Here is a 19460-nt window from a genome sequence, read left to right as displayed (position 1 = left end):
CCTCTGGGTGACTACAGGTCTCGCCTGTTGCCTGCTTGTCGCCGGCTGGACGAGCGAGTCATGTGCTTGGCTGAGCGACGGCCTCTACAGAGCAGCCTGGGCTGGTGGCCGTGTCCACCACAGGACTAGAGGCACCCTAAGAAAGGAATTCCTGGCTCTTGAGAAAGTTTCCAACACCCTCTAACAGAAAATGCGCATCCAAGATTGTTGGCAGTTTCTTCACAGGGAATTGTTTTCAGCAAGCTAGGTGGCTTGAACTTATCAGGTGACACCAGGCCGGGCTACAAAAGTGACTCTGAACAACCCCTGGTGAAACATGTATCCTGAAAGCTGTCCAGGAGATAAAAGCTCTCAAGGTTATCGTGTCTGTTTTTCTTGTCTCTGTCACCTTTGATTTGAGATGGGAGGACATTTGTGATGGCCTAACCTTTTGGTCTCTAGGGATTTGTGTTTGACATTTGATTGAAGGGTGATTAAAAAAAAAATGGGTGCATATATTTCCAGAGCTGTGAACTTTTCAACAGGGTTTAGTCCCCGGTGGGGTGGGGAAGTGGGTGAGATTTACTTCAGGACTCTGCACCTGCCTTTTGCGGCCCTGCCCTTAGCGTCTCTTGCAATTTCTTCCTTGATTCCTTTTCTCCGCCAGGAGCAGTAATCTCACATCCCGCTACCCTTCCCCCCTCACCCAGCCACACGAACACATTCTTAGGCTTTATGAGGAGGGGATTATGTATATCTAGGAGTCAAGAGTATTTCTGTTATTTTTAAATTTTTTTTAAGTGTATTTGTTTTGAGAGAGAAGGAGCAAAAGACAGAGAGGGAAGGGGAGAGAGAGAGAATCCCAAGAAGGTTCTGCACTGTCAGTGTGGAGCGTGACACGGGGCTCGAAATCACAAACCACGAGATCAACCAACTGAGCCACCTGGGCACCCCTAGAGTATTTCTATTTTAAAGATGCTACCCAATAACGCGTCCACAAAGCCGAGCACCAGCTGGATGGGAAGGATAAATCTACGGGAGGGCTGGGGAATTTTCCCATGCCTCCTCCCCACCCCCCCATCCCATCCTTGAGTCTACCACGGGCTTGGGCTGAATGGCTGGTCGTGCCCCCCGATCTCAAGGTTGATGTGACAATACCTACACATATATTTTCACTTACTCGGGGATACCAGAAAAGAGTATGTTGGGACAACAGAGTGGTTTTTCATTGTTGCCTGTAAGTCTTCCCATGGTCTGAGGGAAAGGCTCAGTTCACACGGAACCTCAAAGGAACAACTCTTCACTCGTCTCGTTACATTGTGCTTCTGATGCCAACGTATCTAAGAAAACTGGGAAGGCTGGAGGGGAAGCAAGCACACACTGAAAGGGGTGGCGAATAGAATTCCCAAGTAAGGATGAAAAGATTTGTCGTAAGCAAGGGATTTCTAAAGGGCTTAATGATGGGCTTTAAATATATGAAGGTGTATTATGGACAGAGCAGGGGCCACCTGCTCCCCATTCCTCCCTCTGAAATCCTACAGCACACATTGTCTGTAACTTTCTCTCAGCCATTCATCGAATGCTGCCGTAGGACTCGTCTTCTGTTGTCCAGAAAATCCATTTAACTTTATCATGAGCTTCTCTTTCTTCTTTCCAATTAAGACCATCGCTCCTTGAGAGTAGGAACGAGTTGCTTCTGGTCTTCCTACCTCTCTCAGTTCTGACCACCAAACTTCGCAGATGCTAGATATTAAAAAAAACCAATAATAAATACGATTTTTTGACTTGGTGATTGATACTGAGGGGAAAAAATAACTTTCACTCTCAGGGATCTAGCTTGGAGATAAGAACATAAGATTTGACTGCAATGAGTTCGAGAGGCAGTAGGCTGAGAAAGACAGTACTCTGAGGAGTGAAGTACTTTGGTACTCGGTAAGCCTGAGTATAAATGCAAAATAACCTCTTCCTAGCTACATTCTCTTAGTCAAATACTTAATTTCTAGACCTCAGTTTTCCTACATATAAAATGGAGATAATAATGCCTACTACGAAGGATATCTGGGTGGCTCAGTCGGTTGAGGGACCAACTCGATTTTGGCTCAGGTCATGAGTTCAGGGTTCACGAGTTCCAGCCCCATGTCAGACTCCACACTAACAGTGCAAAGCCTCCTTGGGATTCTCTCTCTCTCCCTCTCTCTCTCTGCCCCTCCCCTGCTCACTCCCTCTCCTTCTCTCTCTCAAAATAAAGAAATAAACTTTTAAAATTTTTTCCAGAAAAAATGCCTACTAGTTAAGAACTGCTCAGCAGTTATGTGGCCTTAATGTATGGCCCTCAGTAGCCACACAATCACGGGGATTTTTGAGTCAACCTTCAACGTGAAACATGGTTCCGCTCCTTACAGATGGTGGGACCTCCAGTGTGTTACTTTCCTCACTAAGCCTCAGTTTCTTGACAAGAGTAAGTACTCCTCAGGGTTGTTGTGCATGTTACATGAGTTTGTGTCTCTAAAATGCTTAGCACAGTTCAGCACACATTAGGTGTTGGATAAACATGAAATATTATTAGGTTCTTTTCGTAAAATTCCTCATTTTCTCTGGGACAAAGCCTTACGAAGAAAAAGATGATCTCACCCCTTTCTTCATGTCTCTGCATGGCTTTCTTACTAAGAGCAAACGGGCGGATGACGGCACCTCTTCCAGAGTGAGGTAAAGTAAACTCTCAGCTGCTGTGAAAGTGCCTTGAAGTCGATCATCAAAGAGGCATTGGAGAATTCTGTTGCGGAACCAGAGGTAGTTAAGAGTAAAGTCCAGGTCCGGCTAGTCTGGTATAGACTGTTACAGAAATTACAAACTGGTTAGAGATCATCTGTTATGTCCACTGGAATAGTCCCCATCTTGGATAATTGTTTGTTTTATGGAAAACATCCTGCTTACATTAGAGACTGGAATTAATGGCTTCGGTTTGGGTTTCTTTTTCTTTGGCCTGGCGTAACACTGGAAAAGAGAGGCACTTAGTCATTATTTCATAAAAGTGTGGAGGATTATATGGCCTGTTGGACAAAGTTGATCATCCCTTAGAACAGAGGCACATGGCCAGATATGAGCGATAAGGCTGGTCCACAGACAGACATGTAGATAGAAAAACCAAAACTAATACAGAGAGAAAGAAATGGAATCGGAGATAAAGCTAAAGGTAGGAAAGAGAGAGAAAGAGAGACACATCGAGGAAAAATAGGTACTGCTTATCTTCGAAGGTATGCAACCCACCTTTAAATGGAAGGGCTGGGGCACCTGGCTGGCTCAGGGAGGAACATGTAACTCTTGATCTCAGGGTCATGAGTTCTAGCCCCACTTTGGGTGTAGAGATTACTTAAAAAACAAAAAACCAAACTTTTATTTTCTTTTTCTTTCTTTCTCTTTCTTTCTTTCTTTCTTTCTTTCTTTCTTTCTTTCTTTCTTTCTCTTTCCTTCCTTCCTTCTTTCCTTCCTTCCTTCTTTATTTTTTCTTTCTTTCTTTCCTTCCTTTCTCCTTTCTTTCTTTCTTTCTTTCTTTCTTTCTTTCTTTCTTTCTTTCTTTCTTTCATAGAGAGAGAGAATACGAGTGGGGGAGAGGGGCAGAAGAAGAGAAAGAGACTCTTAAGCAGACTCTATGCTCAGCTTGGAGCCTGACATGGGACTCAAATCACACGACCCTGGGATCATGACCTGAGCTGAAACCAAGAGTCAGATATCAACCAACTGAGCCACCCAGGTGTCCCCCCACCAAAAAAATAAATAAACTTTAAATGAAAGGGGGTCCTCTCCCTAGAAATTTCATTTTTCTTCTCTTTTCTTTGCTGAAATGGTTTTAAGCAATACCTTACCTTTGAGTTAGTCCCAATATCTCACCCGCACATACCTTTCTGAGAGAGAAAATAGGAACTTTCTAGTTAAAGTCTTTGCTTGCAGCCCATTACAGTAATAATTACACTGTAATCTTCTCAAGAGATGCAGGGTGCCATCGTGCAGCCTCCAAGGTCACAAGCCTCATCATAAACAAACCACTTTATGACAATTTCTGAAATGCAATCTCTCTCTCTCTCTCAAAGGTCCATCGCTTCATTAATGAACCTGTAATCCCATGCACACCTGTTTGCCTGATTTATAGGTGTTTCTGTCTCTTCAACAGACCCATACATTTCCATGCCAGTCTCAAGTGCCTTCTCGTTTGTCCTATGGTATAAAATGTTGAGAATGGTCCACCATTTTTCTCCGATCCCACACCCTGAGACCCACACACCCTCTCTGGGGCACTGGCCACAATACTCTCTTGCTTTCAAGCCTTTGTGAAACCTAAAACCATTCACTGGCAGCTCCAAATCAGAGTAACACTCTCTGCAGGTCACACTGAATCAAGACTCTGTATTTAACCCTATAAACTGTTTTATTGAGGGGCTAGCAGAGATAAAGGGTGCCCTTGGTGGTCTTAGAAGACAGTGCAAAGGGCATATCTAGAAGATCATGTGCGTTGTCGTTTGGGAGAGCACTGACCGAGAAGAGCCCCTCCACTCACATCAAAGTGTGACACAAGCAACCAATAAACACTTATTATGTTGAGCGCCTCTTCTTTTGGGGTTTTTTGCTGCCGTTGACATTAATTACTGTGAGCGACATACCTATCCATCCTTCAGGGTTAAGATCAAATATTACCTCTCTCAAGAGAGCTTTCTCTACATTTGTAACCATCAAAACATTCATTCCTGCATACATCTAATAACTAGATCTGAGTCATTTTGCTTCATATCCAACTGTTGGAAGGGTGACATTTTAGCTTCATAATTAAATTTTAAGCTCATGGGACAGTTTCTTCCAAGTCTATTAAATCTCCTACACATGGTCTTTTAGGTCGACAATAAAGACACGGAACGAAGGAAGGAAGGAAGGTCTGATTATTTGACACCAGGTACTGGTAACACCCACGTTGTCAATTGCGCGGCCCAAGGTGAACAATTGCTATTTGTTTCGCAAAATGCATGGAAAATAAAAGCAGAGGTGAAAATACCTGAGGGCAGGTGGTAGGGTAGGAAAGACGGAAGAAATAAATTCTGTAATTTGTAAGAAATTTTGGTAGTCTCTGTTTAGGGAGAATAGACTCCGTGGATATTTATTGAATGTGTATTTCATGCCAAGTGTTACAATAGGATATTTTGCAAACATGACTCCTTACAACAGTACCATAAATTAGGTTTTGCTATACGACTGTATGGCTGAGGAAATATAGCTGGGATGTTCCAGAGACTTGCCTAAGGTCACACAGCTAATAAATGGAAAAACCTGTTTGGGAGACCAAACCAGGTTCTCATTTAATCGCTTCTTCAACAAATATCAGTTAAACACCAGCCACATGCCAGGCACTTTTCTAGGAACAGAGAACCAAAGATAGAATCCTTGCTGTTATGAAGTTTGCATTCTAGGACAAAGAGATATAACCAATAAATGAATGTGCTTTAAAAACATCATGCCACGTGTTGATGACTGTTATGGTAACAATACAGTTTGGAAAGGCATAGCGAGTGGGGGGCTGTGGGAATGTGGTGGCTACAATATTAAATATAATGGTCAGCAAACACCTGAGAAGTGAAATTTGAGTAACTTCAGTAGAAGAGGGGGTATGCTACAGAGATGCCAGCAAGGACAAAGATACCGGGGTGGTAGTCTGTCTGACCCAACTGAAGAATAATGAGGAGGTCATCGGGATTGGAGTAAAGTGGAAAAGGGGGAGGAGAGGAGGAAATGATGAGGTCATGGAGATACTGTGGGGTCTGACCATGCCAAGCCTTATAGGCTTTTACTGAGTGGGTTCTGAAGTTATTAGTGGATCTTAAACAAAGAATAACCAATATAATTCAATTCTTGGAAGAATCACTTTGGAGGTGAGATTAAACTTCACAGAGGAAAGGCCAGCAGCAGAAGACCAGTTAGGAGGCTATCACGGTAATCCAGGCGAGAAATAACAGCGGCTTAGACCAGCCTGGTTGTTGACTTCAGTTGTAGTTTGAGTGTGGGAGCTTAGAAGATTTGCTGACGGATTTGAGATAATATGTGACAAAAGCATAGGCATACAGATAGCTACAAGGTTTTGGAATGGACAGTTGGAAGGATGGAGTTTCTGTTTACTGAGACGGAGAGATTGAAAGGAAGGAGCAGCCTTGAGTGAGAAGATCATGTGTTTTGGGTTTACGCATCTGAGATTTGATATGTCTTTTGGACCTCCGCATAGAGCTGTTGAACAGGAGTTGGGTATATTATTCTAGAGATCAGGGAGAAGTTTAGACTACAGATATAAATTTGGACTTCCCAGCAGACAGGTGGTAATTAAAGCTGGGAGCTTGATTAAAGACACGAGAGTAGATAAAGAGCATATAGACATTGGAATCAGATATAAACAGAGACTAATAATGGTGTTGAATTCAGCCCAGACATTTCCAATCTTAGAGTTTCCAGAGATGAAGAGGGAGATTGAGAAGAAGGCATCAGTGAGTTAAAACGATTACCAAAAATAATACTGTCTAGTGGGGAACATATAGCAAGGGAAAGAAAGGGATCAGCTTGAGCTCCATGCAGCTACGAGTAAGATGAGGGACGAGAACCAGCCATTGGGTTTATTAATATGGATATATCAATATTGGCATTTACAAGTGGTTTATTGTTGCAGTGGTGGTGAGGGAAACTTGATTGACATTGATTTAGGAGATAAGATGAGGAAAATGGTGGACGATAAGTATAAAAGACTATTTTGAGGTGTTTTGCTATAAAGGGGAGCAAAAACAAAGAGGCAAAAGTTTGAGGGGGGTGTGATCTCGAGAAAATATCTTTAGCACAGGAGGAATACTTACCATGTTTGTGTCTCGATGAAAGTGGCCTAGGGAAAAACAGATGATGTAGGGGAAAGAGCAAAGAATTAGTTCTGTCCTCAGGGAAGCAAGAGGGGACAGCCCCCAGCACAAAACTCAGCCGTTGAGATATGACCCTGAGGTGAATATTCAGGCAAAAAGTAACAGGAGGGTACAGATGCACAAGGGAGACGGCTGCACTGTGGAAACTTGGAAGGTTCTCTTCTGAGTGATTCAGTTCCTCAAAGAAGCAATGTAACCAGTTGAGTGTGAGGGTGGGGTAGATTTTGGAGGCTTAAAGAGAGAGAAGATGGTATGTCTAAAATACAATGAGGATGGGGCGCCTGGGTGGCTCAGTCGGTTAAGCGGCCGACTTCGGCTCAGGTCATGATTTCGCGGTCCGTGAGTTCGAGCCCCGAGTCGGGCTCCGTGCTGACAGCTCAGAGCCTGGAGCCTGTTCCGGATTCTGTGTCTCCCTCTCTCTGCCCCTCCCCCGTTCATGCTCTGTGTCTCTCTGTCTCAAAAATAAATAAATGTTAAAAAAATAAGTAAATAAAATAAAATAAAATAAAATAAAATAAAATAAAATACAATGAGGCTACACGCATAAATTAGACAGACGTTTGGACTTGACTAAGGAATGGGATTTTTCCAGACTAGCACAATTTGAAGAGAGAGAGGCAAGAGAGTTGAGGAAATACCCAAGGGTATGATTACGATGATGGCGAAGGAGGGAAATGACGCCTTGAAGGGGATGTGTGACAGAGAAAGAATGGTTGTGTCAATGTGTGACGGCTTCCGATGTGATAAAACAATTATTAGGTTGGGGGCCCGGAGGGAGTGAGAGAGCCAGGACAGGGCTGGACGGTGGGACGTTATGAGGTAATATAGAAATTGCTACCAACAGATGCTGCAGTGGGGGTAATACAACCTCATCAGAGAAGACAAAGTCAGGGGCTGAGAGGCAGAGGGGCAGATGCTGTGGGTGCCCTCCTACACCTCCTTGGTCCCCCCTGGAGGTCACCCTAGACAGTTCTCAGAAATGCTCGTAGCTTTCCGCATCTCTGCCTGGGGATGTTCTCTGACCACAGACGTTTCCTTGGCCTACATGACGTGCAAAGTTCATGTCTCAAAAGCGACTTCTAATCACGGAGGGAAGGAAATTAATGGGGAAATTCCCCAACCTCACCACCCCTCTGACACCCTGTTCTGAAGTATGTTTTACAATGTCTCAGAAGGCCCTTAGTTGTACTGAGCCCCAGTTCCCACACAAGAAACCCATTCAGTCATTCACCTATGATCGGTCTCACTGTCTTACTGGGCCACCTGGAATCACATCCTAAATAAATCACCTACCTCAAAATCCTTGTTTCGGGATTTGTTCGGGGGAAACCCATTTTCTTTTCTTTTCTTTTATTTTCTTTTCTTTTATTTAAGTTTATTTATTTTGATAGAGATAGCATAAGTAGGGGAGGGGCAGAGAGAGAGGGAGAGAGAGAATCCCAAGCAGGCTCCACGCTGTCAGCGCAGAGCCCAACACAGGGCTTGAACTCACGAAACCACGAGATCATAATCCGAACCTCAATCAAGAGTCGGATGCTGACTGACTGAGCCATCCAGGCGCCCCAGGGGAACTCATTTTAAAATAGTTGGGATTTGGGAAAGATAAGCTATGCGGACATTGACGTCAACTAGGAGCAATCGGAAGATCTTCAATTATATATGATAATGGTGTTATTTGCAGGCCCATTTTTAAAAGCAACAATATGCCGTGTATGTATATATGGAGGCAACCGTTGGAGATTGGCTGAATGCAGCATAGAATAGTTTTATCGTGAAACACCACGCATCTTGAAAAAATAATTACAGCTCTAGGGGCGCCTGGGTGGCTCAGTCGGTCAACCGTCCGCCTTCGGCTCAGGTCATGATCTCACAGTTTGTGAGTTCGAGCCCCGCGTCGGGCTCTGTGCTGACAGCTCAGAGCCTGGAGGCTGCTTCACATTCTGTGTCTCCCTCTCTCTCTGCCCCTTCCCTGCTCATGCTGTGTCTCTCTCTGTCTCAAAAATAAATAAACATTAAAAAAAATTTTAAAAATAATAATTACAGCTCTAGATACAATATAGTCTTGAAAAGATATTCATGCTAAGGTACATGAAGAATGAAAAACGGGTAACAAAGCAGTATGTGGGAGGGCATTTGTGTGTGTATATATATATATATATACACACACACAAATATACAATTCCATAAATACAAATATATATATATGTGTATATATAATACATGCATATATATGTCTATGCTTTCCTCTCTTTCCACATACGTGCATGCACACACACACACACACACACGTCTTAATTTTTCTTTAACAAGTATACAATATTTGTATCTATACATTTAAAAAACAATAGCAGGTCCTCTTACCCCTAGTGCTGGGAACTGTGTCACCACAGAACTCAGAAATCTCACATAAAACATTGGGAGAAATTCTGTTGACCAACAGTCCCTGTCCCGATTTGCCCTTGACTGAGGGCTTCCTGGGGATGCCATGAGACTGACTCTCAGTACTGAAACCCGTCACACCGAGGTGGTTGGTCACCCTAGGAAACATTTACAGTCTCTCTTCCCTCCTTCCCCATAAGTGGACAAATGACAAAATAGAATCCTTCAGAGTCCTGGAAAGGAAGGCATGATGGGAGTGCAAGACATCATTACTATTCAGGAGACATACATTTTTTGCTGCAAAGACCCAGGGATAAAATCAACACATTTGGTTGATAATCCCTTTCACATGTGCATGCTAGTTTGGCTTTCATTTTCATCTGCAGGGAGTCTTTAACAGCTGTTACTGTCAGGCCTTTGCACTCTGTTTCCAAACCTATAGGAACCACACAAGGGCACGAATGTTCAGAGAATGAAGTCGGAGGGGCTTAAGGAAAACTAGTTCGTCTGCATTGTTATCTAGAAATTCACACCCGTTCTCTCCCTCTGCTTCAGTTCCTTGCTCTCCTGCTTTCTCTCCCTGTGTACCAGGCAGAGATCCTGGGATGAACACCAGCGTGCCTGTTTGGTATGCATACCGTGTGGATGGTCCAGACAGGAGGCTCTCTCACTTCATTGTTCATGAAGGCTCTCTGTTAAATAATTTTTAATGTTATCTAAGGAGTTTAATGGCACAGTTATTGGAAATATTACAAAGGCAAGAGGAAAAAGAAGTCATCCCTCTTACATTTTCCAGACCTGTCACAGGCTCACTCAGCCCCAAATCTGCCCCTGTTAGCTCCGGAAGCCGTGTTCATTTTTGTTTAATTTATTGAAATTATGTAGGATCGCCTTCTGTCCTAAAAGAATTGAGTTGCCCATAGGTCCATTTAAAGAAAGCGTGTGACCCTCGTCCCACACGCATTTATGTGGTGATATGACTTTGGCTGGGGAAGGTCTATGGGAGGCCTAGATGGTAACCTTTGCCATGGGTGGAAAAACCCAACACAAATAGGAAATCTCTGGTATGGATCCTAGGCATTAGTATGTTTAGATACTCCACTAGGTAATTCTTTTTTTTTTTTAAGTTTATAATTTACTTTGAGAGACAGCGAGAGAGAGAATGAGAGAGAGAGAGAGAGAGAGGTGGGGGGGGGGGGAAGGAAGGAGCAGAGGGGGAGGGGGACAGAGGATCCAAAGAGGGCTCTGGGCTCACAGCAGAGAGCCCAATGTGGGGCTTGTACTCACGAACCACGTGATCATGACCTGAGCAGAAATCAAACACTTAACCAACTGAGACGCCCAGGTGCCCCATCTGCTAGGTGATTCTACTGTGCAGTTTGTTCCAGTTCCTTCTTGTATTTCAACTCATTCATTCATTCGTTCATTCAAACACACAGGTGAAGTGCCCTATAGAAGATGCTATTGTCATTAGTGAGAGTAACTAGGACATACTTTACCTACGAGGCCATATTCCACAAGGTGAGAATTTAAGTCTGCAAGCCCAGAGACCTGAGTTTGAGTCCTGGCTCCACCATGGCTAACACTGTAAGCATATGCAAGTCATTCCCTTCTATGAAACATTGTATTCCCTCCATACAAAACATCCTCCCAAGTTTGTGAGGATCAGCTTAGATAATGCATGAGAACAAGTTTTGTAAGCTTTCGAGTGGACCAGATATTTTCATTGTTAGTGACTGCATACTTTCTATAGAGCTCTATTCCCTCTAATCCGTCCCCGACCTAGCTTTCCAAATGTACGTTCAAGTTTCTAGCTTTAAATCCGAGGCTTTTTCTTTATTGCATATTCATCTATAGCTGGACTGATTTATTCTTTCCTAAAACCTGCCATGTGTATTCCCATAGTCACGTCTTTGCTAATGCCATTTAGTCCTGAGAATAGCTCTTGTCCCCAGTTCCTTAATCTTTACTTAGCTTTCCCAAGTCGAGTTATTGATTGACTTGAATATCAGGGACTTTCTAACTATGCTAATGCACACTGAACCCCCTTTCCAAGGATCTTACAGCCAATAATGCATTGCATCATAACATGCCTTGGTTGAATTGTTTTCCACATGTTTCTATCTTATTTCTCCAGCTGGTTTGTAAATTCCTTCAAGAATAGGTACCATGGGTTACATTGCTTTGCTCAACTACAAAGGCTTATGCCAAATTGATTTGTATCAATGCATACTTAGAAGAAAGGAAGAAGGAAGGAAAAAAGGAACAAAGGAGGGAAGGAAGGAATGGATATGTCTTGGCAACTTGGTTAAAAATAAATTGATTATTGATTTTTAGACCTGTTTCTAGATTCTGTGTTCTATTTTATTGGCCTGTGTCTCTATACTTCCATCAATATCACTCTGTCTCAATAGCTACAGCTTTACAGTGAGTTTTAAAACCATATACTGTGAGTCCTTAAAAAAGGAAAGAGGGAAGGAAGGAAGGAAGGAAGGAAGGAAGGAAGGAAGGAAGGAAGAGGAGAAGATAAAAGGATTGGAAGGAAGAATTATTCCTCTGAGAGTCCTCTCATGATAGCTTCCTGGCAAAAGTATTTGAGATGCCTACCCTTTGGTCAATGCAGCTCTCAGACCAGGGAGAGAGAGTTCCAGACCCTGGCTGGAATCCTGTATTAGAGGCCCTTTTCTGCTTGTCATCCGGCTACAATCTCCCCATCAGGCAACTAGTCCTTGGAACCACGACTGGTGCTTACCTAGATCCCATGTCCCTCTCTAGATCAGGTTGTGAGACTGTAACTTCCCACTCACCTGACCCCAAGCCACTCTCCAGGGCCTGTATGTACCTCCTCCTGGGTCTGTCTTTGCAAGAGTGAACTACACTCTCAGTGTGCAACCCCACAGGAATGGCCAATAGGCAGTGCTTTGTGGGCCAGGTGGGCAGAATTTGCACATAGAAGTTGAGATGTCCATGTGCGTTATGTGAAGCATAGATAGATAGAAGGAAAATTGGGGTGGATGAAAAGCTAACAGTCTATATATATGACAGTGCTCTAGGTCATGGGAGTCCCAGAATCCTAAGCTCAAATCTGGCTTCCAGGTCATAATTCAGGTATTTGTGTGAGGGTAAGAGGTCAAGAATATATTTTATGTGAGACTTTTTATCTCAGTATGATACTTCCTAAATCTTCAGACATACAGGAATCCCTGTTTATACTCTTGCTATGCTATGGGACCAACAAATTAAGGACATGCCTAAATTTGAGAATTTTAAAGCCCTTCCCACTCTTCACTTTTTCTTATTAACTTTGAAATAGAACTTAATGAGATACCACTTATCAATAATGAAATGCATAGATTTAAAGTGTACAATTCACTGAGTTTTAACAAATAGAGACCTGTGTAATCACCATGCCCGTCAAGATAGATCATATTTCCATAATCCCTCAAAATTTCCCTGGGACCCCCCTCCCTTTTTTTTTTGTTTTGTTTTGTTTTGTTTTGTTTTGTTTTGTTTTCAATCAATTCTCCCTCATTCATGATCCAGAAAACCACTGATTTGTTTTCTGTTGCTATAGATGCGTTTTCCTTGTTTCAGAATCTTATCTAAACTGAATCACATGGTATTTATTCTTTTGTATGTAGCTTCTCTTGTTCAGCGTAACGCTTTAGCTTTATCTTCTTAACTTTAGTAAATATAAGTTGTAGCATTGTTTAAATTTGCATTTTCCTGATGTCAAATGATGCCAAGCATCTTTTAATGTGCCTATTGGCCATGATTAGATCTTGCTTTGTGAAGTGTTCGTTCAAATATTTCGCCTTTTCTTTTTAACTGTGTTTTTTTTTTTTTTTCTAAGTTGTAAGAGTTCTTTATTCTGGATACAAGTCCTTTGTCCAAGGTACGTGCTATAAATATATTTTCCCCTTGTAAACTTTGTCTTTTAAAAAATCTTTTCAATGGTGTCTTCCGAAGAACGGAAATTTAAATTCTGGCGAAGTCCAAATTACAGGATTTTTGTGCTTTGTCTAAAAAATGTTTGCCTATCCCAAATTACAAGTATTTTTCCTATGCATTTTTCCTAGAAGTTTTATAGTTTTAGTATTTATATTTAGGTCTATAACCCATTTTGATTATATTTGGTTTTGTGTATCCTGTAAAGTAAGGGCTGTGATTCACTGTTGCTGTTTGTTTGTTTTCTTTAGAGATATCTAACTGTGCCAGCACCATTTGTTGAAAGCATTATTCTTTCCCTATTGACATGTCTTGGCAATTGGTCAAAAATAAATTGATTATTTTTAGGCCTATTTCTAGATTCTCTATTCTATTTTATTGGTCTGTGTCTCTATACTTCCATCAATATCACTCTGTCTCAATAGGTACAACTTTACAATGAGTTTTAAAATCATATACTGTGAGTCCTAAAACTTTATTCTTTTTAAAAAATGGTTTGAATAATCTAGGATTTTTTTATACCCATCTAAATACCAGAATCAGCTTATAAATTGCTATTTAAAAGGCCTGGTGGAAATGTTGAATAAAATTGATATGATTTTATAGATCAATTTGGGGAGATTGACATCTGAACAATTGTGAGTGTTCTAGTCCATAAATATGATATGTCTCTTCATCTATTAGGTTCTTTTAAATTTTTCTCAGCTAATTCAACCTTACATTCCTGGCATAAATCTCATCTCTCAGTTTATAATCCTTTTTATATATTGTGGACTCAGTCTGCTACTATTTTGTTAAGAATATTTACATCCATGTTTAGAAGGGATATTGGTCTGTAGTTTTCTCTTGGGAGATGTCTTTGTTTGACTTTGCTATAAGAATAATATTGGTCTCATTTTTGAGTTTGAAAGCAGTTTCTGAGTTAATTTGTGTTGGATTGGTATTATTTCTGCCTCAGATATTTGATATAATTCAATAATTTGGGTCTGGAGTATTCCCTGTAGAAAAATTTTAAATTATGAATTTAATATATCTAATAGATGGAAGGCTTTTCAGGTATTCTGTTTCTTCTTGTATCATTTTTGGTAATATCATTCTTTAAAGGAATTTTTTCCATTTCATCTAACTTGTTTAATATGTTGCCGTAAAGTTCTAATATTTTCTGATTTTTCCCCCCCATGGGAAAATGCTCAAAATTGATTAAGTGAAAAAAGTTATACCTGATTACCTTTTCAGTGTTTGGAGAGTCTATAGTGATATTCATTCATTTCCAATATTGGTAATTTTCCTTTTCATTTTTTTTTTCTCGGTCGTTCTAGCAAGATATTTAATAATTTTAACTTCTCAAAGAATCAGTTTTTGGCTTTACTGATTGTCTTCTATTTTTTATTCTCTATTTCATTTATTTCAACTATTATTTTTATTTTCTTTCTTCTACTGACTTTGAGATAATTTGTTCTTGTTTTTTGGCTTTTACAGGAGATCCTTGATTTTAGGCACCTCTTTTCTAATGTAAACATCTACGTCTTCTCTTTAAGCACTCTTTCAGGTGTTCTCACAAATCGTAACATATTATGACTTTATTATTATCAAGTTCAAAATATTTTCCAATTGCCCCCGAGATTTCTTCTTTGACACATAAAGTATTTAGGGGTCTGTTGCTAATTTTCCAAAGATTAAGTGATTTTCTAGAAGTATACTTTTCATTTATTTCCAATTTAGTTATATTGTAGTCCAAGAATATACCCTGAATGACTCCAATTCATCTAAATTTACTAAGACTCGTTTTTGTCTTGCATATGGTCTATTTTGGTGAATATTTATGTGCACTTTAAAAGATATATATGCTTTCATTTTTGTATACATAAGTGTCAATGAAATTAAAGTAGTTGACAATGATGTTCGAATCTTCTCTGTACGTATTACCCTGATTTTCTTTTCACTTGGTCCACTTGATTTTTCTTTTCAATTGCCAAGCGAGGTGTATAGAAATCTCCAATTATAGCGAAGTAAATGTCAAGTTTTCCAATCACATTTAGGATTGATTATTACACTTTCCTCTTGGACTGACCCTTTTATCATTGCAAAATGTCTTCTTTTGTCTACAAAAACGTTTCTTGTCCTCAAATCGGCTTTTATTCATATAGTCACTGCAGTTCCTGTGATTCTGGTTTCCTTGGTATACTTTTCCCGTCCTTCCCCTTTCGTCTTACCTCCATCTTCATATGTAAAAGACTTTCTTCTAGGCCAGAGCTAGTTAGGTTCTGCCTTCCCATCCAATAGGACACTGGCTGTCTTTCACTTCAACTATTTTATTCAATACACCTGTGGATTTGTTTGACTAAGTCTGTCATATTGTTATTTACTCTCTATTTATTCCATGTTTCTCTGTATCTTTCTATCTCTTTTTTTGTCCCCTTTGAATTTTTTAAGTATGTTTTATTATTTCACTTTATTTTATTGTTGGCTTATTATCTTTAAAAAATTAACCATTGCTATAGGGTTTACACATCTTTATCTTAACACAATCTACATTTAACATATTACTTCTTGAACAAAATGAGGAGTTAATTACAGAGTTCCTAGATCTTCCCATCTCTCTTTTGTGCTATTATGGTCTTATACTTATATATTATGGTTTTTTTACTTTTGCAAATGTCATAAGCTCCACTTGCATTATTATTAATTTCGCTTTAAATGGGCAATTATCTCTTAAATAAGTTTAAAAAAAAACATATTTACTCATACGTTTATCATTTCTAGTGTTCCTCGGTCCTCTGTATAGATCTAAACTTTTACTACCATTTTTGAAGGGTATAGTCATTGCTTTTAGATTTCTAGGTTGAGACGTTAACTTTTTTAAAAATATTTTTGTGTAATTTTTTAAAGTAAGCTCTACACCCAACATGGGGCTTGAACTCATGACCCCAAGGTTAAGAGTCCCATACTCCACCAACTGACCCAGCCAGGCACCCCTGAGAAGTTGACTTTTTGTCTTTGTTTTTGTTTTGTTCTTTCAGAACTGTAAAAATATGTATACGCTATCTTTTGGCTCCTATTATTTTGATGGAAAGTCTGTAGGTTTTTGTTTGTTGTTTTTTGGGTTTTTTGGGTTTTTTTGTTGTTTTTTTGTTTTTTGCCCTGTGTATCTTTTTCCCTCTTAGACGCTTTTTTAGATGTTTCTTTATTATTGGTTTTCAGTTATTTCATTATAATGCCCTGTGGTGTGGTTTCTTTGTTTATCCTGCTTGAGTTTTGTTAGATTTTTTATATCTGGAGGCATATATCTTTTATCAAATGTGGGGGGGAAATTGAACTTATTCATTCAAATATATTTTCTTCTTCTCTCTTTTCCTTCTAAGATTCCAACTAAATACATTAGGTTATTTGATATTTTCTCAAACATCTAGTCTTTCTCATTCTTTTTGCCTTCAATGCTTTAGCTTGGATAACTTCTATTGTTGTACTCTCAAGTTCATTGATTCTTCCCTTGCAGTTTATAAGCTGCTGTTACTCCCATTAAGTTCATTTTTAATTCTGGATACTGTATTATCCAGCTTTAGAAATTCCATTTGATTAAATTTTACATCTTTCATTTCCCTCCTTTTTATGCTCTTATTTTTTTTAATCCCTGAATATATATATAATAGTGATTTTATGCTTATAATAGCTGTTTATCTGTTCTTTCTATCACTTCTGCATCTGCTTCTATAGATTGGTTTTTCTCTTAATTATGGGTCCCACTTTTCTTTCCCCCTCTCCATGGTCCCCGGCTTCTTTTCCATATCTGGTTATTTTTTACTGGGTGCTTGGCATTGTAAATATTATATTTTCAAATACTGATTTTGTTGTCTTCCTTCAAAGACTATTGAGTTTTGTCTGGGTTGGCAGTTAAAATACATGAGACCCTCTTAATCCTTTCAAAAGAAGAATTTAAAATTTTGTCATGTTTAGAGTAACATTCACTGTATATCTAGTTTATATCTGAGCTTCTGGATTCTCTCTAATCTGACAGCTTGGAACTTGACCATATACTAGTCTGCTCTCTAAGAATCATTCAGCTTGTAGCTACCCATTTGTTTTGTTTTGTTTTGTTTTGTTTTCACGATATTTGTTCTTTCCTCCTCCTTTACAGGGTCTTACCCAACAAGTATATAATTTAGTATTCAACAACCAACTCAGAGGAACCATCCTGCTGGTTTTAAGGGTTCTTTCTCTGTGTAGTTCCTGCCAATATGGTTCAGCAGACTTAAGCCTCCTCATCCTCCCCAAATTTCAATCACTGTATCTTCAACTCAGCCAGACAATTGCGCTTTGCTTGTGTTCCCAACCGCACACTGTGCTCAAAAAAATTGCTTCCAAGCAGGAAGCCAAGGCAAAGGTAGGACTCACCTGTTTGTTTCCCTCCCTCAGGGATCATGGTCCGGTGCTGCTTTTTATCTGTGTCTGAAAACACTTGCTTCTTATATTTTTTTTTCCAATTTTTCTAGTTTTTTTGGTTTTTTGTTTGTTTGTTTGTTTGTTTGTTTATACCAAGGAGGACAAATCCAGGACTAAGGATTAAAACATAGCTGGAAACATAAGTCACCTCCCATGGTTTTTAATTCCCTCACACTTCTGATGTTATCTGTGTCCTGGGAGTGCCTGTCACTTTTCCTTTGGAAATCTTCCTTGTAATCTCCCCCCTACTTATGCCAAGGAAAGGGATCAGAGAGGGTGTACAGGTACGTTTTAAAAAGGAATGGGACACACTTTTCTGAGAGCGGTTGGCAAATATTTAATTCTGAGAAATAGAAAATAGGTGCCCATGTCCTTTAGGAATCCAGACAATATTTGAGTATGGGGGATAGACATCAGCCAGCTCTGGGTTAAACATCATCAAGTTTGGCAAAAGCTTTCTTGGTGATGCTTTCAACTTCTGGGAATTTCTGACACACATTTTCCCGCTAACCCAGGGACACAGGCTACCCTGACTCTTTTCATCTTTCTGGCTCGAATTCGGTTATCCACTAAGTGTGAAATAAATTTCTTATGAGATGTTAATGACATATAAAACTCAATATGGTATGCTACTAAAAACTTTTAGAACATCTAGAACCGTAAGTTGAAAGAATGAATCACTAATGAAGGCAGTTTAAGGCCATACCAGAAGTATGGGGGTGAATAGGAAAGGACCGGATGTCTCCCAACACCCCTTATATAGACTAGAGTGAAAGACGGGACAAAAACAGCATTCTCACAAAGACCTAAGGAGAAAAGAGAACGCTCACTGTTCCACCTTTTCAATAACCCCACAGTCATTACAAAGCTTGGCCTAGTCTGGCAATAACCTCCACCCCTCCTTCCCCTGCCCATTAGCTGGAGACAGTGAATTACGGTGGAAGGCAGGAGCTCTTCCCGCTTCTAGGGGGAAAATAACTTTAATCTCGTCAGAGCCTTGGAAGAGAGACTATTAAAAGAGTTAATGGAAGAAACTTCTGAATAGATGAGTCAGGCTGTGACAAACCAAAGTCATTTTTTGACTTAAGAAGGAAAAAAGGAAAAGAAAGCTGGTGATGCGACCCTGTGGCTCTCATGGCCCCCAAGTCCCCCATCAAATCAATCCCAAATGCAGTAGAGTCCTGATAATTTAATGAAGGACCCCAGAGGCGATGTGGTGAATTTGGTCACAAGGGTAAAATGGGGAAGTACAGTCCGGTACAAAGAGTGTCATCCCACATTGTTAACCTGGATTATAACTGGGAGGAAATGAGTCTGTTTTAAAACGTCGAAAGCAAGTTGTTGGCGTTTCAAAAGATCCTAGTTAGGAGGTTCTCCTGAAATTGCAAACATATATAAGAATAAAATTAGACTGTAATTTAGCAAATAAAATAACCAGGCTGAGCAAGAAGTGAGGGAAGAATAAAAGGTAGCTTTTAGAGTCTAGTCAGCAGTGAAAATATGCCTCCAAACAAATGTTCCCAGTCACCCCAGGAGAAACAATGAAGTTACCATATGCTGATGGTTTAGATTTGCCAAACTCTCTGGGACATTTGTAGATTTAGTTTGTAATCAGCAGAGATAAAAAAGGGGACAAGTCTTTTTGACCACGTTCATTCTGAAAAGATCTATCAGAGATGCACAATTTACAGACCAGAAGGGTGATCATAGAACTGATTTTCTTTCATAATGAGCCCAAATGTAGATCTTCATGTACGTCTTGGGAACAATGATGTATGT

General features: G+C 40.0%; 1 long non-coding RNA gene across 1 annotated transcript; it reads right to left on the bottom strand.

The window, feature by feature from the left end:
• Positions 1-2613: 2613 nt before the first annotated feature.
• On the bottom strand, positions 2614-19057 carry LOC131496225 (uncharacterized). Its single transcript, XR_009254385.1, has 3 exons — positions 18969-19057; positions 2914-2973; positions 2614-2811 (listed from the first exon to the last, which is right to left on the bottom strand). It is a non-coding gene; the product is annotated as an uncharacterized LOC131496225 (long non-coding RNA).
• Positions 19058-19460: the final 403 nt, after the last annotated feature.

This window comes from Neofelis nebulosa, chromosome 15 (assembly GCF_028018385.1).
Source record: "Neofelis nebulosa isolate mNeoNeb1 chromosome 15, mNeoNeb1.pri, whole genome shotgun sequence".
NCBI classification, from domain to species: Eukaryota; Metazoa; Chordata; class Mammalia; order Carnivora; family Felidae; genus Neofelis; species Neofelis nebulosa.
Note: the sequence above shows the minus strand (reverse complement) of the source record. Positions and strands in the feature narration are given on the sequence as shown.